The sequence below is a fragment of the Atta colombica genome, unplaced genomic scaffold, assembly GCF_001594045.1.
Source record: "Atta colombica isolate Treedump-2 unplaced genomic scaffold, Acol1.0 scaffold99, whole genome shotgun sequence".
In the NCBI taxonomy this organism is placed as follows: domain Eukaryota; kingdom Metazoa; phylum Arthropoda; class Insecta; order Hymenoptera; family Formicidae; genus Atta; species Atta colombica.
In genome coordinates, this window is record NW_017259593.1 from 328,287 (window position 1) to 343,083 (window position 14,797).

The window sequence follows — 14,797 nt, forward strand, 5'->3', positions numbered from 1 at the left end:
ATCTATTTTATTCTTTATATAAATATAAATTGTTAATTTCTCAGCAAGAAATAATCGTAAATTAAATTGGTGTTGAAATCATATGGATATTGATTCGACATCAATTCGATAATTCATTTCTCGTTGAATAATATTTACTTTTTAAAAATGAAGAATTTTAAAAAAATATTTTCTCTGTACAATTACTTTTGCACTCACGACTGTATGTCAAGACTGTTGAAGGGCACGAAACAAGTCATAATAAATAAAAAGATGTAGGCTCTAGGGATTTCATATCGTTCTGTAAATTAAGATCATTCATCTGTTTGTGTATGTGTATCACTTCTGAGATTAGTCTTTTTTGTAAAATATGTTCTTTATGTAGTATCTTGATATTGTCTCAATCAATCTTGTGAATTCTCCAGTCTATGTTCCGTGATCATCGATCTCTGTGTGTGTGTCGTATTCCAATTAATATATCTCCTGTGGTCATTAATCCTCGTTTTTAAAGGCCTGTTTGTTTGCTCCACATAAGACGCGTTATAATTCTCACATACTATTTTAAACTACATTAGTATTAGATGTGGGAAAAAATTCGTGGCGTTTTTCCGTTAGATAACATTAAAAAAACGCCACGAATTTTTTCCCACACCTAATATGTATTAAAACAGGAAAGGGCGCCGAGTGGTGTCGCTACTCAGTGCGATTGACTCGTGATCTGTGAATCGATCCCATATACGCGATTTTTCGCATTCGCCATTCGGATTTGGCGTTAAACTGCAGGTCCCTTCGAGTGTCGACAAACTCTAAGGTAGTCTTCTAAATGGTCACGTGATCGTGTCCTCATCAAGATTTCAACGGTAAGCAGGTCTCAATTTTACCCCTTTCAACGCTTCCAGTCTTCTTGCCGCGTTTAGAGCCGCCGCAAGCAAATATGCAAGTATACAAATATAATTCTTAGGATTAATAGAGATCCCAAATGAAAATAAAATAAGTCATAAATATGGCTTCTTTTGCTTTTGTCTCTTTCTCGGTATCTAACTTTCAATGAAACCGTGCCTGACTATACGAAATGATACGCCGCGTCACCGCGCCGGTACATGAATAGAGGAGAAGCGTTGGACCCCATAGTGGGGAACAAGCATGAGTGGACGAGAAGCAAGGAGATTAAGGGCTCAGGTGCTCGATTTGGAAAGCTCTGCTCTAAGGAGTAAGAATGCAAACCATTACCAAATGCAAAAACATAAGCGAACCTCTCCCCAAAGAAGCTCCAAAGCTAAATTGATACTGTGATCCTTCAAAAAATGGGATCGGAAAACCAAATTCGGAAAATATATTAAGAAACTAATAGCTCCTGCACACAGAACGCGATAACGCTTGCCGCACGGCAAATTGTTGCTAGCCTATAATTCTATGTTCTCAAGTCGGTCCCACTTTGCAAAATTTCTAAAAATGATGTAATGCTACTTCCACAAAAGTTGGTTTTGTCGTGCGGTAGAAATTATATATTTATTACTTCCGAGTAAGCGAGATGTTGATTGGCTGTCGTGCCAATTTCCGCGTTGCCGCGTTCTGTGTGTAAGAGCCATAAGATAAAATAGGAAGTTTATCCTTAAGTATCTTAATGAATTTCCATAAATTGTTATAACACCTTTGCATGCCATATTAAAATTGGGAGCCTTCTTAAAAAAATCTTTTTATTTTTTTTCGATATCTTGGATAAAAGTATAATAAAAGTACAAAAAAAGTACAACAAAATACCTGCACTTGATGTTATGTTTATTTTTGTTGATATTATCGGAATTGTGTTGGTTAATTTGTTCGAATTTTTTATGTAATTATTTCTTAATAGTGTTGAAAATTAATTCTAACAGATTAATCCATTATTTAGTAAGATTTTGATAATTTTATCAAAATTTTTCTTATGAAACCTATGATGAGATAATAGAAGGATTCTATCCACCAGGTTCACCACCACACTCAACTTCTGACTCAATGGATGTTGAGAAAAATAATTTAAATAGCAACCAAAAAAAGTTGATTTATGGTATAAATCATAAATCAATATATGTGAGTACATTGTTTTATCCTTAATTATAGATATCACCTTCAAGAAATTTAAAGAAAGTTGTCACCTTTTTCAATGATAAATTTCAATCTAAGATGATATTCATTAACTGTTCTAAACAGCTCATCTATATAATTTTTGTTAATGGCTATGGCAACAACATCCATATATTTTACATAAAAGGATAGTGCTATTGACAATTTACTGAGAGAAATTTCTTCTAAATCTTGCATCGGATACGATGGGAAATAATAAATGATAAACCCATTGGCGCATCAAAGGTTTGTTTAGAAAATTTGTTAAGCATAAAAAAGATGAAATCTAATTTTAATGCTCTAATAAATTCATCTTTAGAAGTCACCGTATTATTTTTGATGTTCTCATCTTTTATTGATGCTCTCTATCACCAGAGCGAGTCATTCGAATGAATAAAGACAAAATCTAACGATAACAGTATATCATCCTCCAAAATACTAAGATTAGAAATATTTTTTGTTAATTGGAAACTGTTGAGGAAACCTATGAAGTCGGACGCTCTTTGGCACAAGGGGAAGTGAGATGAAACTCGCTTCGCGTGAAAAGATGTGCGCCCCTAGCAGGAGGGAAGATGAAATGGAACTTCCTTCGCCTCCATTTCCCTGGAAAGTCGTATTTCCTTAAGGGAGTACTGAAGTTATCGATAATGCTCATTCCGTATTTTTCCAACCATTTCATTTCTCTTATACAGAATAAAAAATTCTTCTCTAGAATACAAGAAAAAATGCAAATAATTTCGGGAAAGTACAAACGTGTATGAAAATCCCCAAAAAATTATAAATTATAGTTTTCTATTTACCACGTAGGTTTTTTCGTATACAAAAATGAATTCAACTATATATTCAAATAAAAAGAATTTTCCCACATTTGAATAATTTATAAGAATATCATGAGACTTTCAAATTATGATTTTGAAGTTTATAAGAGAAATGACAGGAAAAGTATGATAAGTGCACATAATCTCGCATTCATGTGATATAGGATATGAGCAAGAAATGTACGTAATGTTTTACTTAATGTACATAATGTTTTATTTAATGTACATAATGTATGTTTTTTCTTGATATACGTAATATTTTATTTGGAATTAAAAATCTGTTTTATCGATATCGATTGAATTCGGTCGTCGCTCCAACATTTCTTTAATCAATTCAGATTTTAGTCGATAAATTTTGTCATATAAAAATTTTTTTTCATTTCCCAAAGTTAAGACTATGTTTTTTATTTCTTACATCAAAAACAATTTACGTAAAATTTCAGATTTCAATCGCAAGCAGAAATTCATTCAGAACTATAATTTTTTCATTTTTAATATATAGTTCCCAGTATAGTTTTTTAATTATTCTTATGTAAAATTAATTTATAGTTTTACAATTTATTAATTATAATCCGGGATGAAAAATGAGTAATACATCATTTTTCATCGTTATCTTTTATAATAATGATTTGCAATTTTTTATGATGATAATAATAACAAAAGTGAAGTTTGGGAAGAAGTTATTTTTTAAAAGTAACTTGTCACCATCACGCATTATTTATTGAAAAAAGTAATTTGTATTACTTGTAACGAGTTAAAATAAAGAGTAAAAGTAACAAGTTACCTTTTAATAAATAATACGTAATAATGACAAGTTATCTTTCAAAAGCGATTTTCCTAATCTTAGCTTTTAATTAGTTATTGTTACCATATAAAAAATTGCATTGCCAAATGGTTATTATAGAATATAACGACAATAATAACTGTTCCCATTCCAATTTATGATTAGAAGAAAGTCCCCTATTATGAGATAAGCATCTAATATGAAATAGCGAAACTTTTCCGCTAAACTAATAAACGCTATTTTTTGGTTCCACCATGAATTTATTGTTCGTAGATTGAAAACCATTTAGTGGAAAATTCATTATTAGATCGTGCCTGCATAATTGCAAAAAAAAATTTTAGAATTTGGATGTCTTCAAGTTTCGTTGAGATAAGCTTTTTAAACCTTGTTTATTATTTGGCAATAAATTCTTCATGTGGTGATAGATTAAGATCGTATTAATAGAAAAATACGTGATATGTTGAATTGCTTAAGTACAGACGTTAGATTTGATGATCATAAAACCGTAAAGCATGAAAATCGTAATACATGAGATACCCAATGTGTTTCTAATATAAAATAATCTATGCTTCTATGTCATAGTGAAAATCGTTGCTGAAGTATAAATGTTATTGTACAATAATAGAAAAGACAATCGAAATAAACATCGAGTGCCTGTTTCTATGATGCTTGGTTCCAATTACCTGAAGATGAGTTAGCTAGGTATAATGGCATCACATATTCATTTTGCACTAGCTATGTTTATTTGTATTTTAGAAACATTAAATAAAGTTTTTTAATTGATGTACTTTGCGTTTTATTATTGATTTCTCGAGATATCTCATATTAGGAGCACAATTTTTTGACTTTGCAATTTGCTCACTTTTTTTATCTAAAAATTGTTAGCCTTAAGTTTTCGCGGTACTTATAATGCTTTCTCTCTCAGGTTGCGAATACATAAGCGTTTAAAAATTACGAGCATCCTTATCTACAATTTTTGATAAGTCATTTAAAAAAAATAAACATTATTTAGCAAGAAACGTGTTCTTTATGATAATTCGACAAAAATCGGCAAAAAATACGATCCTGGCATGTATATAAGGTGTCCCAGAATGATCGTCAAATATTTCGTGTACTGATAAAGCGGATTAAACTGAATCAAAAAGTTCTGCTCCATTTGCAAAAAATCTTGTACCAGTGTTTTTGCAATTTTTTGCAATAGTTTACAAGATATAAATTATTAAAAATCGCTGAATATTAGTAATTCAATAATTTTTTTATTATCAACTTTACAGAAAAACAATAAGTGACAAAAATTGTTTATTTTCTTTTTACATTGAATTCTAAAAATTTATTTAGAATTTTTTAGTATCGCATTTTCTCATGTTGGTAAAAATAGTTGCCAATATATGTATAATTTTCTCATATTGGTAAAAATAGTTGCCAATATATGTATAAAAAAAATACAGTACTGAAAATTGATCAAAATTCTGAAAAATTCTCTCTATGAGAAGAAATTAAACAATTTTTATCTCTTGGATACTCTATAATATAGGAACGCTCCTGAGCGTCACGTATGTGCCGTCGAGTCAAGAGCGGTAATAGGGGAACAGTAAGTGTCGCCCACCCAGAAATTAGCTCAAAATATGCATCTAGTGCCGAGCACTGTTTTAACAAATCGATCAAATAAATCTTAGCAAAATTTTTAATTTAATACTAACAATAAGTTGTGATATTGTTTCATAAAGAGTCTGTGTTATTATTGATGTTTTTTAAAAATATTTTTTATTTTATAAAATACTTATTATGTATTTATATTCAATTGGATATTGTTTTGTTAGTATTAAAAGATCTCAAATGTTACGAGTAGTCAAACTTGTTATCACAGTATAATCAGTAGAGACACTCAGCGAAAAAAATGCGTGTTCGCGCAGGTATGCTTGCACAGCTTTTGTTTTGGGTCGAATCAATGAAATGCAAGATGACAAGAACGTACATATTAATATTACACAGATCTCGTGTGAGATAGATATCCGTAGCAAAAGAAGACAATTTAAGAGCTGCGCCATAAATATTTCAAAAAAATGGATTAAAAAAGAAAAGTTATGTTACGTGCAGTATTAAATAATGTAATAATAATAGTAAAAAATTCACAATGCACTTTTTTTCGTTATCCCAAAAATATCGTAAGATAAGTTTTTATAATTTATAAAAAGTAAGTAGTTTATGCTAGGTTAATTTAATTAAACATAATCAAATGTAATTTTGTGAAAAAAGATAATATTTTTACATTGATTATGTTTACACGGCATCTTTAATTATGTTTTTTAGAGCAAAGCAATGGAGCATTGGGGCATTATATCCTCTTTCGGTCCTGGATTTTTCAAATATTAACATAGGATGCTCACGTGACTGCGACACTGTGATCAAAGGTGTCGACACCGAAGTATCCCTCCTGATTATACTGTGCTTGTTACTATCTCTACAAGTTGTTCGGAAATTCAACAGACTACACTCATAGATAGCCAGAATGACCTAAACTGAGTCGAAACGTCCTTTACCATTTTACAATTTTAGCAATAGTTAATAAGATGTTAATTATTAAAAAGTCGAATATTGAATAGAATTTTTTCAGAATTTTTTATCAACTTTTTAGTACTGCATTTTTTTATTGGCAACTATTTTTACCAACGTAAGAAAATAAACTATTAAGAAATTGTGAAAAAATTCTAAAAAAAATCTCAGAACTTTATGAGAAAAAAATAAACAATTTTTGTCTGTTGCAGTTTTTCTGTAAAGTTGATATTTGAGAAAAAAATTATTGAAAACCAATATTCGGCAATTTTTAGTAATTAATATTTTGTTAACTATTGTGAAAATTGCAAAATAGTAGAACTTTTCGACTCAGTTTAATCTGCTCTACCTGCCCACAAATGTGGTCGATTAAATTTCTGAACACCCTATACATATAATACACCATATACATATAATACGTATTATGTTTGAAAGTTTTATATTTTTGTATTCCTACAATAAATATATTTATTTTAAAATTGCATTTTTTTTCTTAAGCATTGAAAATCGATATTCTCAAGATATCATATTTATCATAGTGGTCTATAAAGATATTCTAGAATGATTTGAAGAAATAATATTGTACTATATGTACTCGTATAAGATAATCTTAGATGAGCAAAATAAATTTCGAAAAATCTTGGGTAATCTTGGAAAATATGACATAATTTTAAATATTCTAAGATAATCGTGAGTAATATGAGTTAGTATTTGATAATTTGAAATAATTTGAGGTAGTATTAGGTAATGTTAAGTAATACGAGGTAATTTAAATCTGTATCAAGGACAATTTTTGTACAATCATTCGTGACTAACCCCCCTAAATCATTATTGATTAATGAGTAAGTAAATGAAAGTAAATGTAACGTAAAAGTAACAGGACACAAAAGTACTCAATAAGTTATTGATGGTATTTTATTTTGGTTTAGAACGAGGGAGTGCTTTGCATAGCTATCAACAGATGACGTGTGTATTTGTAAAAGAGATTCAACATCATCTATATAAAGCGGAGATGTTTAAATCATTTAAATCATTTTTATGCATTTATTTTTATGCTTTTCACTACATCACGGCGATAATCATTTTTTTCAGGGTGACTACTAATTAATCGATCTATATGATAGAAAGTTTTAATGATTGATTAAATTACTTTACGAAGTAATAGGATCAAATAAATTTAATAAATTGTCCTATTAGAAAATTGTTAAATTAATTTCACTCGAAGACAAAAATCTCCTGATTTTATCCTGAAATTGTTATTATCAACAATTTATTGAGTCCTGTTTTATAGAATAGTTCAGTAAAATATTAAAATTTATTTTACTGTAAATTTATTCATTATGCTGATAAAATTATTTTAATTGATAATACAATTAAGTTCGCGTACTAACCCAGTGAGAAATGGAATCGACATGAAATAATGAAATCGATTTGACATCGATTTCATTATTTCTCACTGAGTTTAATTTAATCCTTACAAAAAAAATCGAATTAGGCATTGGCGGTTCGAAATAACACTCAAGTGTTAATCTTCAAAATGAAGATTTATTTGGAAGTTAACACTCAATTTAAATGATATTTCGGATCGCTAACGCCTAATTCAGTGTATTTTTTCATAAGGAAATAAATATTTTACAGAACTGAATGTTTATTAAATATTAAAGATTAAAATGTTTCTTGACACAACCCAACAATTATTAGCACTCTGAGATTGAGTTGATTTACCTCAATTCGAGTTAATTTAATTAATTTTATACATTTTTACCGTGTTTTATTTATACGTGTAATGAAACACGTTCCTCGTAAAAGGGCATGTCGTGCAGTAAATAATCTTTTTGTATTATATTCTTTTTGTAGGCTGTAACGTCTCTTCTTGATACGTTGTCTTTTGATACGATTTGTAAAGGATTAGTATGGTTCCGATTCGATTTGGAATCCGACTTGCAAGAATACAAAGCGGGAAGAAGTCGCTAGGATAAAAACACATTTTCTCGTCGTATAGTCGAGAAGACCTCGCATCTTATTTCGCGTCACTTTATGAGACAGTCATTCATTATCAGCGAAATACAAATCTCTTCGTCTTCTCTTCTATCGACTGCATAGAAATTACTATATGTCAATTTAAGCGCAGTATTAAAAACGCCGAAAATCGATATCAATGATACGGAGTGAGAATCGGTTCGTGAGAACCCTCGCGTGTCCTCTCTGTATCTCGAGAAAAATCTCAAGGTTGACTCCGTGCTCCTTCGTTTTACGATCACAATGCGCGGCGCTGCGAAAGCGTTTCCTGCTCCACGATCAATAAAATCATCTCCCATACCCCTTGCAGAACGCAAACGCAAAGTACACAAGAGAGTCGCAGTGTGCACTATGTACACTGTATGAACGTATGTGTGCTGTGACAAAGCCCAAGCTACGAGAAACACATCAACGTACACCATCACCACTACTACTACTACTACTACTACTACTATTACTATTACTGCTATCATCACTCTCTAGAAAAGATGAAAATTAAGTCGAAGTTAATTTCTCGCAACTCTCCTTCCTTCTCTCTCGTGATGAATCGACTGATTTCTTTTTTTTTATCTTTTGCAGCGCATAAAAATGAGATAGAAAAAAATGCTGGAAAAAATGGACATTCGCGAAGCAGAAAGAAAAACAAAAAAAGAGAAGAAAAGAGAGACAATACAAGAGAAAAAGTATTTGTCATTCTGCAAGGGAGAATCCCTGTAAACGAAATAACAAGAGTCGCGCAAAGTATTAGCAGATATATCGACATAAAGTTGAGAGAAAAGTAAACGAGTGAACTAGTTGGCGTATCAGTCGAGTAGAATTATTAATGCCCTGCTTGAAGTTATGGAATGTTTTGTAAAAGCGAGATATTCCGCGTAAGTATCTGATTCGCGGACACGCGAATCAACACGAATAAAACTGTAATATATTACATTAATAGGAAGACGACACTTTTCCAATCCCTGAAGATCTTCACTCCCGAGCGTATTCTATCCGCAGAAACGCTTCGTGACGTAACTAACACTCCCCAGTGTTCTAATTACGCGCTTTCGCATCGCGTTTACCATATATCCATTAACACCATTTTATTCAGAGTCTAGTATTTCATGATTTCGCTTCTTCCTGTTGCAATTCCACAATCCTCTCAAAAGAAAGAGATACTGAAAAAAAGAAAAAGAGAAAAAGAGAGTGTGTGAAAGAAATTAATTAATTGATTGATTGAGCGTTTATTGCAGTTCTTAGAGGGCGAGCCCTCTAAGAATTATGTGTACACAAGTTACAGTAAGCAGTACAATAAGGAGATTAATTTTAACAACGATATTGAGGTAAGCAATGATTAAATAGTAATATTACGTACGACATTAGAGATGAAAATGGAAATAAAAGATACAAAAAAATAAAAAATAAAAATAAACATAATAGTAAAAGTAAGTAAAGGGTAAGCAAGCAGAATTTAGGGCTTATAGATAATAATAGTTTAAAGCATAGAGTTAATTGGATGAAGAGCAAATGTAGGCAAAACAATATTGAAACTTAAATGCGAATCAGGATGATACTCTAGCGTTTCCCGATGCTGCAGATGACAGAAGAGGGCGTGCTTGGAAGAAGAGAGAGATTCCGATTTCCTGATTCTATAATACTAGGAAGAGGACTCTATGTTAAAAAAGCAGCATAAATAAATGAGTGTTGGTAAGATGATGAGAATGATAAGATCAAAAGAGACACGGGAAGAGGCTCGAGATTTCGAACAGAAATTTAGTTTATCGGCCAGGTAGCTCGAGGAATCCCGAATTTAAGGATTGAATATAGAAAACAGCCAAATTGATACTCTCTTCTATCATTTGCGATCAACTAACCCAGTAAGCCATAATAGTGTGATATATGATCTTCACGCAGATTGAATATGAAACGCATACATGCATTCATCAAATACTTGATCTTAAATCTCTGCTGATCTGTCAGATTTATGAAGATTGCTGAACAGTAATCGAAGAAAATCAGAGGGGAAGAGAGAGAGAGAGAGAGAGAGAGAGAGAGAGAGAGAGATACAGAGATAAATAGATAGTATATACCGTTATTTATTGAGTTGCTCTAGAATAAGGATCCTCTCAAGATAGATCGCTAAGATATACAAATTTACAACAAAATTGTTCCTTACAGAAGCAATAAAATTAATAAAATATGGAATATACAAAATAAAGATTCAAAAAAATAAAAAAGAAAGAATTTAACACAAATAAGCAAAGAAGGTTATATTCAAAACGTTTGGTGTCTTTTGCTTAATATATATATATATATATATATTTTGCATGAATTTTATAACTTTCAGTTGAAACAAGCTACGATTATTTATATATATATATTTTGCATGAATTTTATAACTTTCAGTTGAAACAAGCTACGATTATTTGTCGGACTTGAAAGACAATCCTAAATTAAAGCTGCAGTACATAATGTAAATTGACAAATAATATTTAACAATGATGATGCTAATAAACATCTTTAAAACACCGTAAATTCTTTACAATGTTTTAAAGATGTTCACCATAAAGATATAGATAATTGTTCGCAGCTCGAGTTCGTTGCATCACATGAACGGCCCACAGGTTTACCATTTCGCGAAATTATCGCGATACCTGTTCACATCGTTATTGTCATCGTCGTCTGGCGCACCACCAAACGCGGAACTTGGTTCTCGCGGTAAAACATCGAATTTATAATGCAAACATATAATATGTACACACGAGACGTAGCAGTGTCAGTGATCGACGCGGCACGATTATTCTTTCTTGTTTTATTTCGTTTACATTCATTACACAAAACGCGCAATTGTGATTCATGGCCAAGCAAATTTTGCCAAAATGGATTCCACGAATATGACACAGATGATTTTCGAACATGACGCAAGTTCATAGGATACAATCCGGTACATAGTTGCGACTTTCTTGTCGGAGACTCCATTATTTTACTGATCGATTGCCTATCAAAATTGTATCTTGTAGTGCATTCTTTAAAAAAAGAAAGTTATCAAGATTTATACCTACAATGCAGGATGTCCGGTAAGTTTTGAACTCTACCTATGTAGGTACTAAATTGAATAAAAGTCCTCTATTGTTTTACAATTTTCGCTATTTTTTTTAGTTACTTAATGAGCAAAATATTTAAAATCGATGCATAAAACAACTTTAGGATATCTTTACCATAAACAAATCTTCATTAAAAAAATCTTTAAGAAATTTTTAAGATATTTCATAAAAATATTTAAAAATTATTTGCCTTATGCGTCGAATTTATCCGCTTATTCAACAACGTTAGAAATTAATATCTCGTTAACTATTGCAAAAATTGCAAAATGGAAGAGAACTTTTCGAGTCAGTTTAGTCCGCTTCATCTACATAAGCGTTTCATCAAAATTTACAGAACATTATATACAATTTTGATAGGCAATCGATCTCCGGCAGAATAATATGAGAATGGAATCTCTAGCAGGAAAGCGGTTTTTAATTCAGTATAAATCTCATTTTCATCGGACAATTGACAACATGGCGTCTCTTGATGATCTACTTTGAAGAACAATTTGAAAATAGTGACAAAATTGAATTCAATTTAATTCAATTTAATGTCAATTTATAATAAATGCCATAAATTAATTTTTAAACTAAAACTTTAAACATATTAATAATATGCTTCATATTTTGTATATTTGTATATATTATTTACATATTTTCTGCAATTATAATCACTCTACTGTACATATTTCAATTGAAATTCTATAATTTCCAGAAATTTAGATAATCGAAAATGTGCTTTAAAATCTATATTTGAATCTATATAAAATCTATATTATAAAAGCGTTATTCTTGAAAAGAAATTATCGATTTTTATGTTTGCACACGAAGATACCAGAGCATCGTGTGCTCATTGGAAAAAGAAGTTTTCAATCCGTCCGAGATTATTTTTTTTAGCTATTAAAAAACAGACTATCTGCTTAGAAGACCCAAGGAATAGTAACTCATTACTTGTAATGAAGTTACAAGTTATTTTTTTGATAATTTTACTGGTAATTACGTTACTTTTTTTTTATAATTGTAACGGTAATGTAGTTTTATATTTTTTGTTAACGGTAACGAATTTTACAATTACTTTTATCATTACTTTGCATATGACTGAACACGGTTCAATTGGACACAAGCCATTCTTAAGACTAGAAAGCCTCTAGGCACTCCGCTGTGATTGATGGTCGTCAATTTTAAAAAAGTAACGAAAAAATAACAAAAAGTTAGGGTGGTTCTTATTTGCGTTGCACGCATTAAGTGTGTAGATCACATATTCAATGAGCTATGCACATTAGGCATCCAGAAGCAATCGCTCATTGAGCGCTCAATTAGCGGTGCTTCTGAATACATCCATTAATATCGTTCCGTTTCGATAATGCATATGATAATGTACGCTTGGAAACGGAACGATTTATCATGCACAAATAAAAAGTGGATGCCATTATGGATGACAATAAGATATTTATTATTGAGGAGATTACGATACGAGATTGTATATATTTTAATAGAGTTTAATAGACTTTGAGTCGCTGTCACAGCAGTTTCTCTCGGTTGACAAAAAGAATGAGAACTTCGCTACTTCAATAATGATTGGAAATTCAATTAAATAACTTTCCATTATTATTTCACTATAAATCCGAGCAAAAGGCTTTTGAATTTTTTTTAAATGCATCAACTTCGCATTAAACACTTCACGTTCGAGCTGCTGTAGCTGATGTACGAGAAGTAAAGAGAATCTAAGAAAACCTGTGCGCTATCAGTATTTATTGATGCGCGCATTGATTGAAATGGAATAGTTCTCTATGTAGTCTATGCGTATTATGCGTATTATGCGTGCAACGGAGCGCACTCTTACTTTCTCAAGCAATGATAACTGTAACGAATTATTTTTAAAAATTAATTTTTCCATTTCCTAAGAACATCCTCTTCTTTTTCTAACGCGAAAAAGAAAAGTGTATATCCTCGATAACGATATAAATAAACGTCCGTCAAGATTTGCAGCGAGAATGTGCAATGAATTTGGGTATACGATTATGAATGTATAATATATGGTATACTGTCGACAATCAGTGCATTCAAAACAGACAACCACTCATTGAGCGCTTAGTGAGCTCTTGCATCTGATTGGCATATTTCGTTAGAACTAAAAATATAGACAAATTCAACAGATTCAAGAGCTCACTGAACGTTCAGTGAGCGGTCATAAGTCACTAAATAGGTGCATCCAGAAGCTCGAGCGCTTCAACCATAAGAAATTGGCCAATCACAGTTATGAAAAAAATAATCAACTACGACACAGAATATGAAAAAAATAATCAATTACGATTTGTTAATTTCTTACGGTTTATGATTTCCAACCCTATTGTAGAACAGGCATAAGTCGCATAAAGTCAGTCAGATAAAGTCGTTTCTGTGTCGCACAGGTAACCTGTTGCCAGATGTGAACACATCTATGTATAAACAATGCCGGACGAAACGGTATGTGACCGCGCGCGATCGATAACGAACCCGCTGCTAGCCGCTGCTGTTGCTGTTGCTACTGTTGCTATTGCTCGGAATGCTCGACCGGGCCAGCTTGGCGGGCTCGGACGGCACTAAATGACGATATCGACAATTAGAGATGTGCTGGACAGACGCAAATTGGCGCAAATTTGTGCGGATAAGCATCCTGGGATGATAAGCGAACGGTAGATATTCGGGATCGTAGATGAAAGGAAAGGAGGAGATTCCATCGCAAAAGGAAGTTACGTACCATTAAAAATATGAACTCAAAATACCGCGGCTGTGGAGGCATATAAACTGTCTTGCCCGTTTGGGATCTACGTCAGTCTCTCTCGGAAATAGAATTTCACGATGGTGACGCGAAAGCTTGACCGTCGTACGTACAATTCGGATTGCGCGCGCGAGTCTTCTATGTTTTCGAACAAGACCGCGTATCACCCGTGTACCCTCAGCAGCATGGGTATTACATGAAATGCGCAAAGTATACACGCTATTTTCTCCGTCTTGTCGGTCGTGAAGGAAAGACGAGTCTGTCCTCGCGTGCATATTTATGCGCGCTGCGTTTCGAACGGAATCGAATAACAAAAATAAATGAAAAAATAAAGGAAAAAAAGAGACTTCGCAGAGAGCTAATTGCGGACGACAAACAGCTCTTGCGAGCTGAGCGAAAACAATGAAAAGCAGTTTACCTGTAGACTATCGATGAGCTTCAATTCTTTTCCGCGAAGAGAACGGGCGAGTCCGTTTGCGCACCAATAACACCTCACGCCATAAACTTCCCTCCCGATGACGAAGCGGCCCTCCCCCTAAATTTAGAAAATCGCCACCGATCGCTGCAAGCTGCTCGCCTCGTCTCTTCTCTTCTCTTCTCTTCTCTTCTCTCCTCTCCTCTCCTCTCCTCTCCTCTCCTCTCCTCTCCTCTCCTCTCCTCTTTCTTGTCTCACGAGAAGACCTCGCGGAAATCGTTACATTCTCTATCTACTGGA

General features: G+C 32.4%; 1 protein-coding gene across 2 annotated transcripts in view; it reads right to left on the reverse strand.

Annotated features, from left to right (window-relative positions):
* The window catches only part of LOC108693791, a 130,369-nt gene extending 115,578 nt beyond the window's left edge, over positions 1-14,791 (reverse strand). For both annotated transcript variants that reach the window (XM_018202930.1, XM_018202929.1), the window contains exon 1: positions 14,501-14,791. The gene's annotated coding sequence lies outside the window, so the exon portion shown is untranslated. The remainder of the gene's footprint in view (positions 1-14,500) is intronic.
* Between the last annotated feature and the right edge of the window lie 6 nt (positions 14,792-14,797).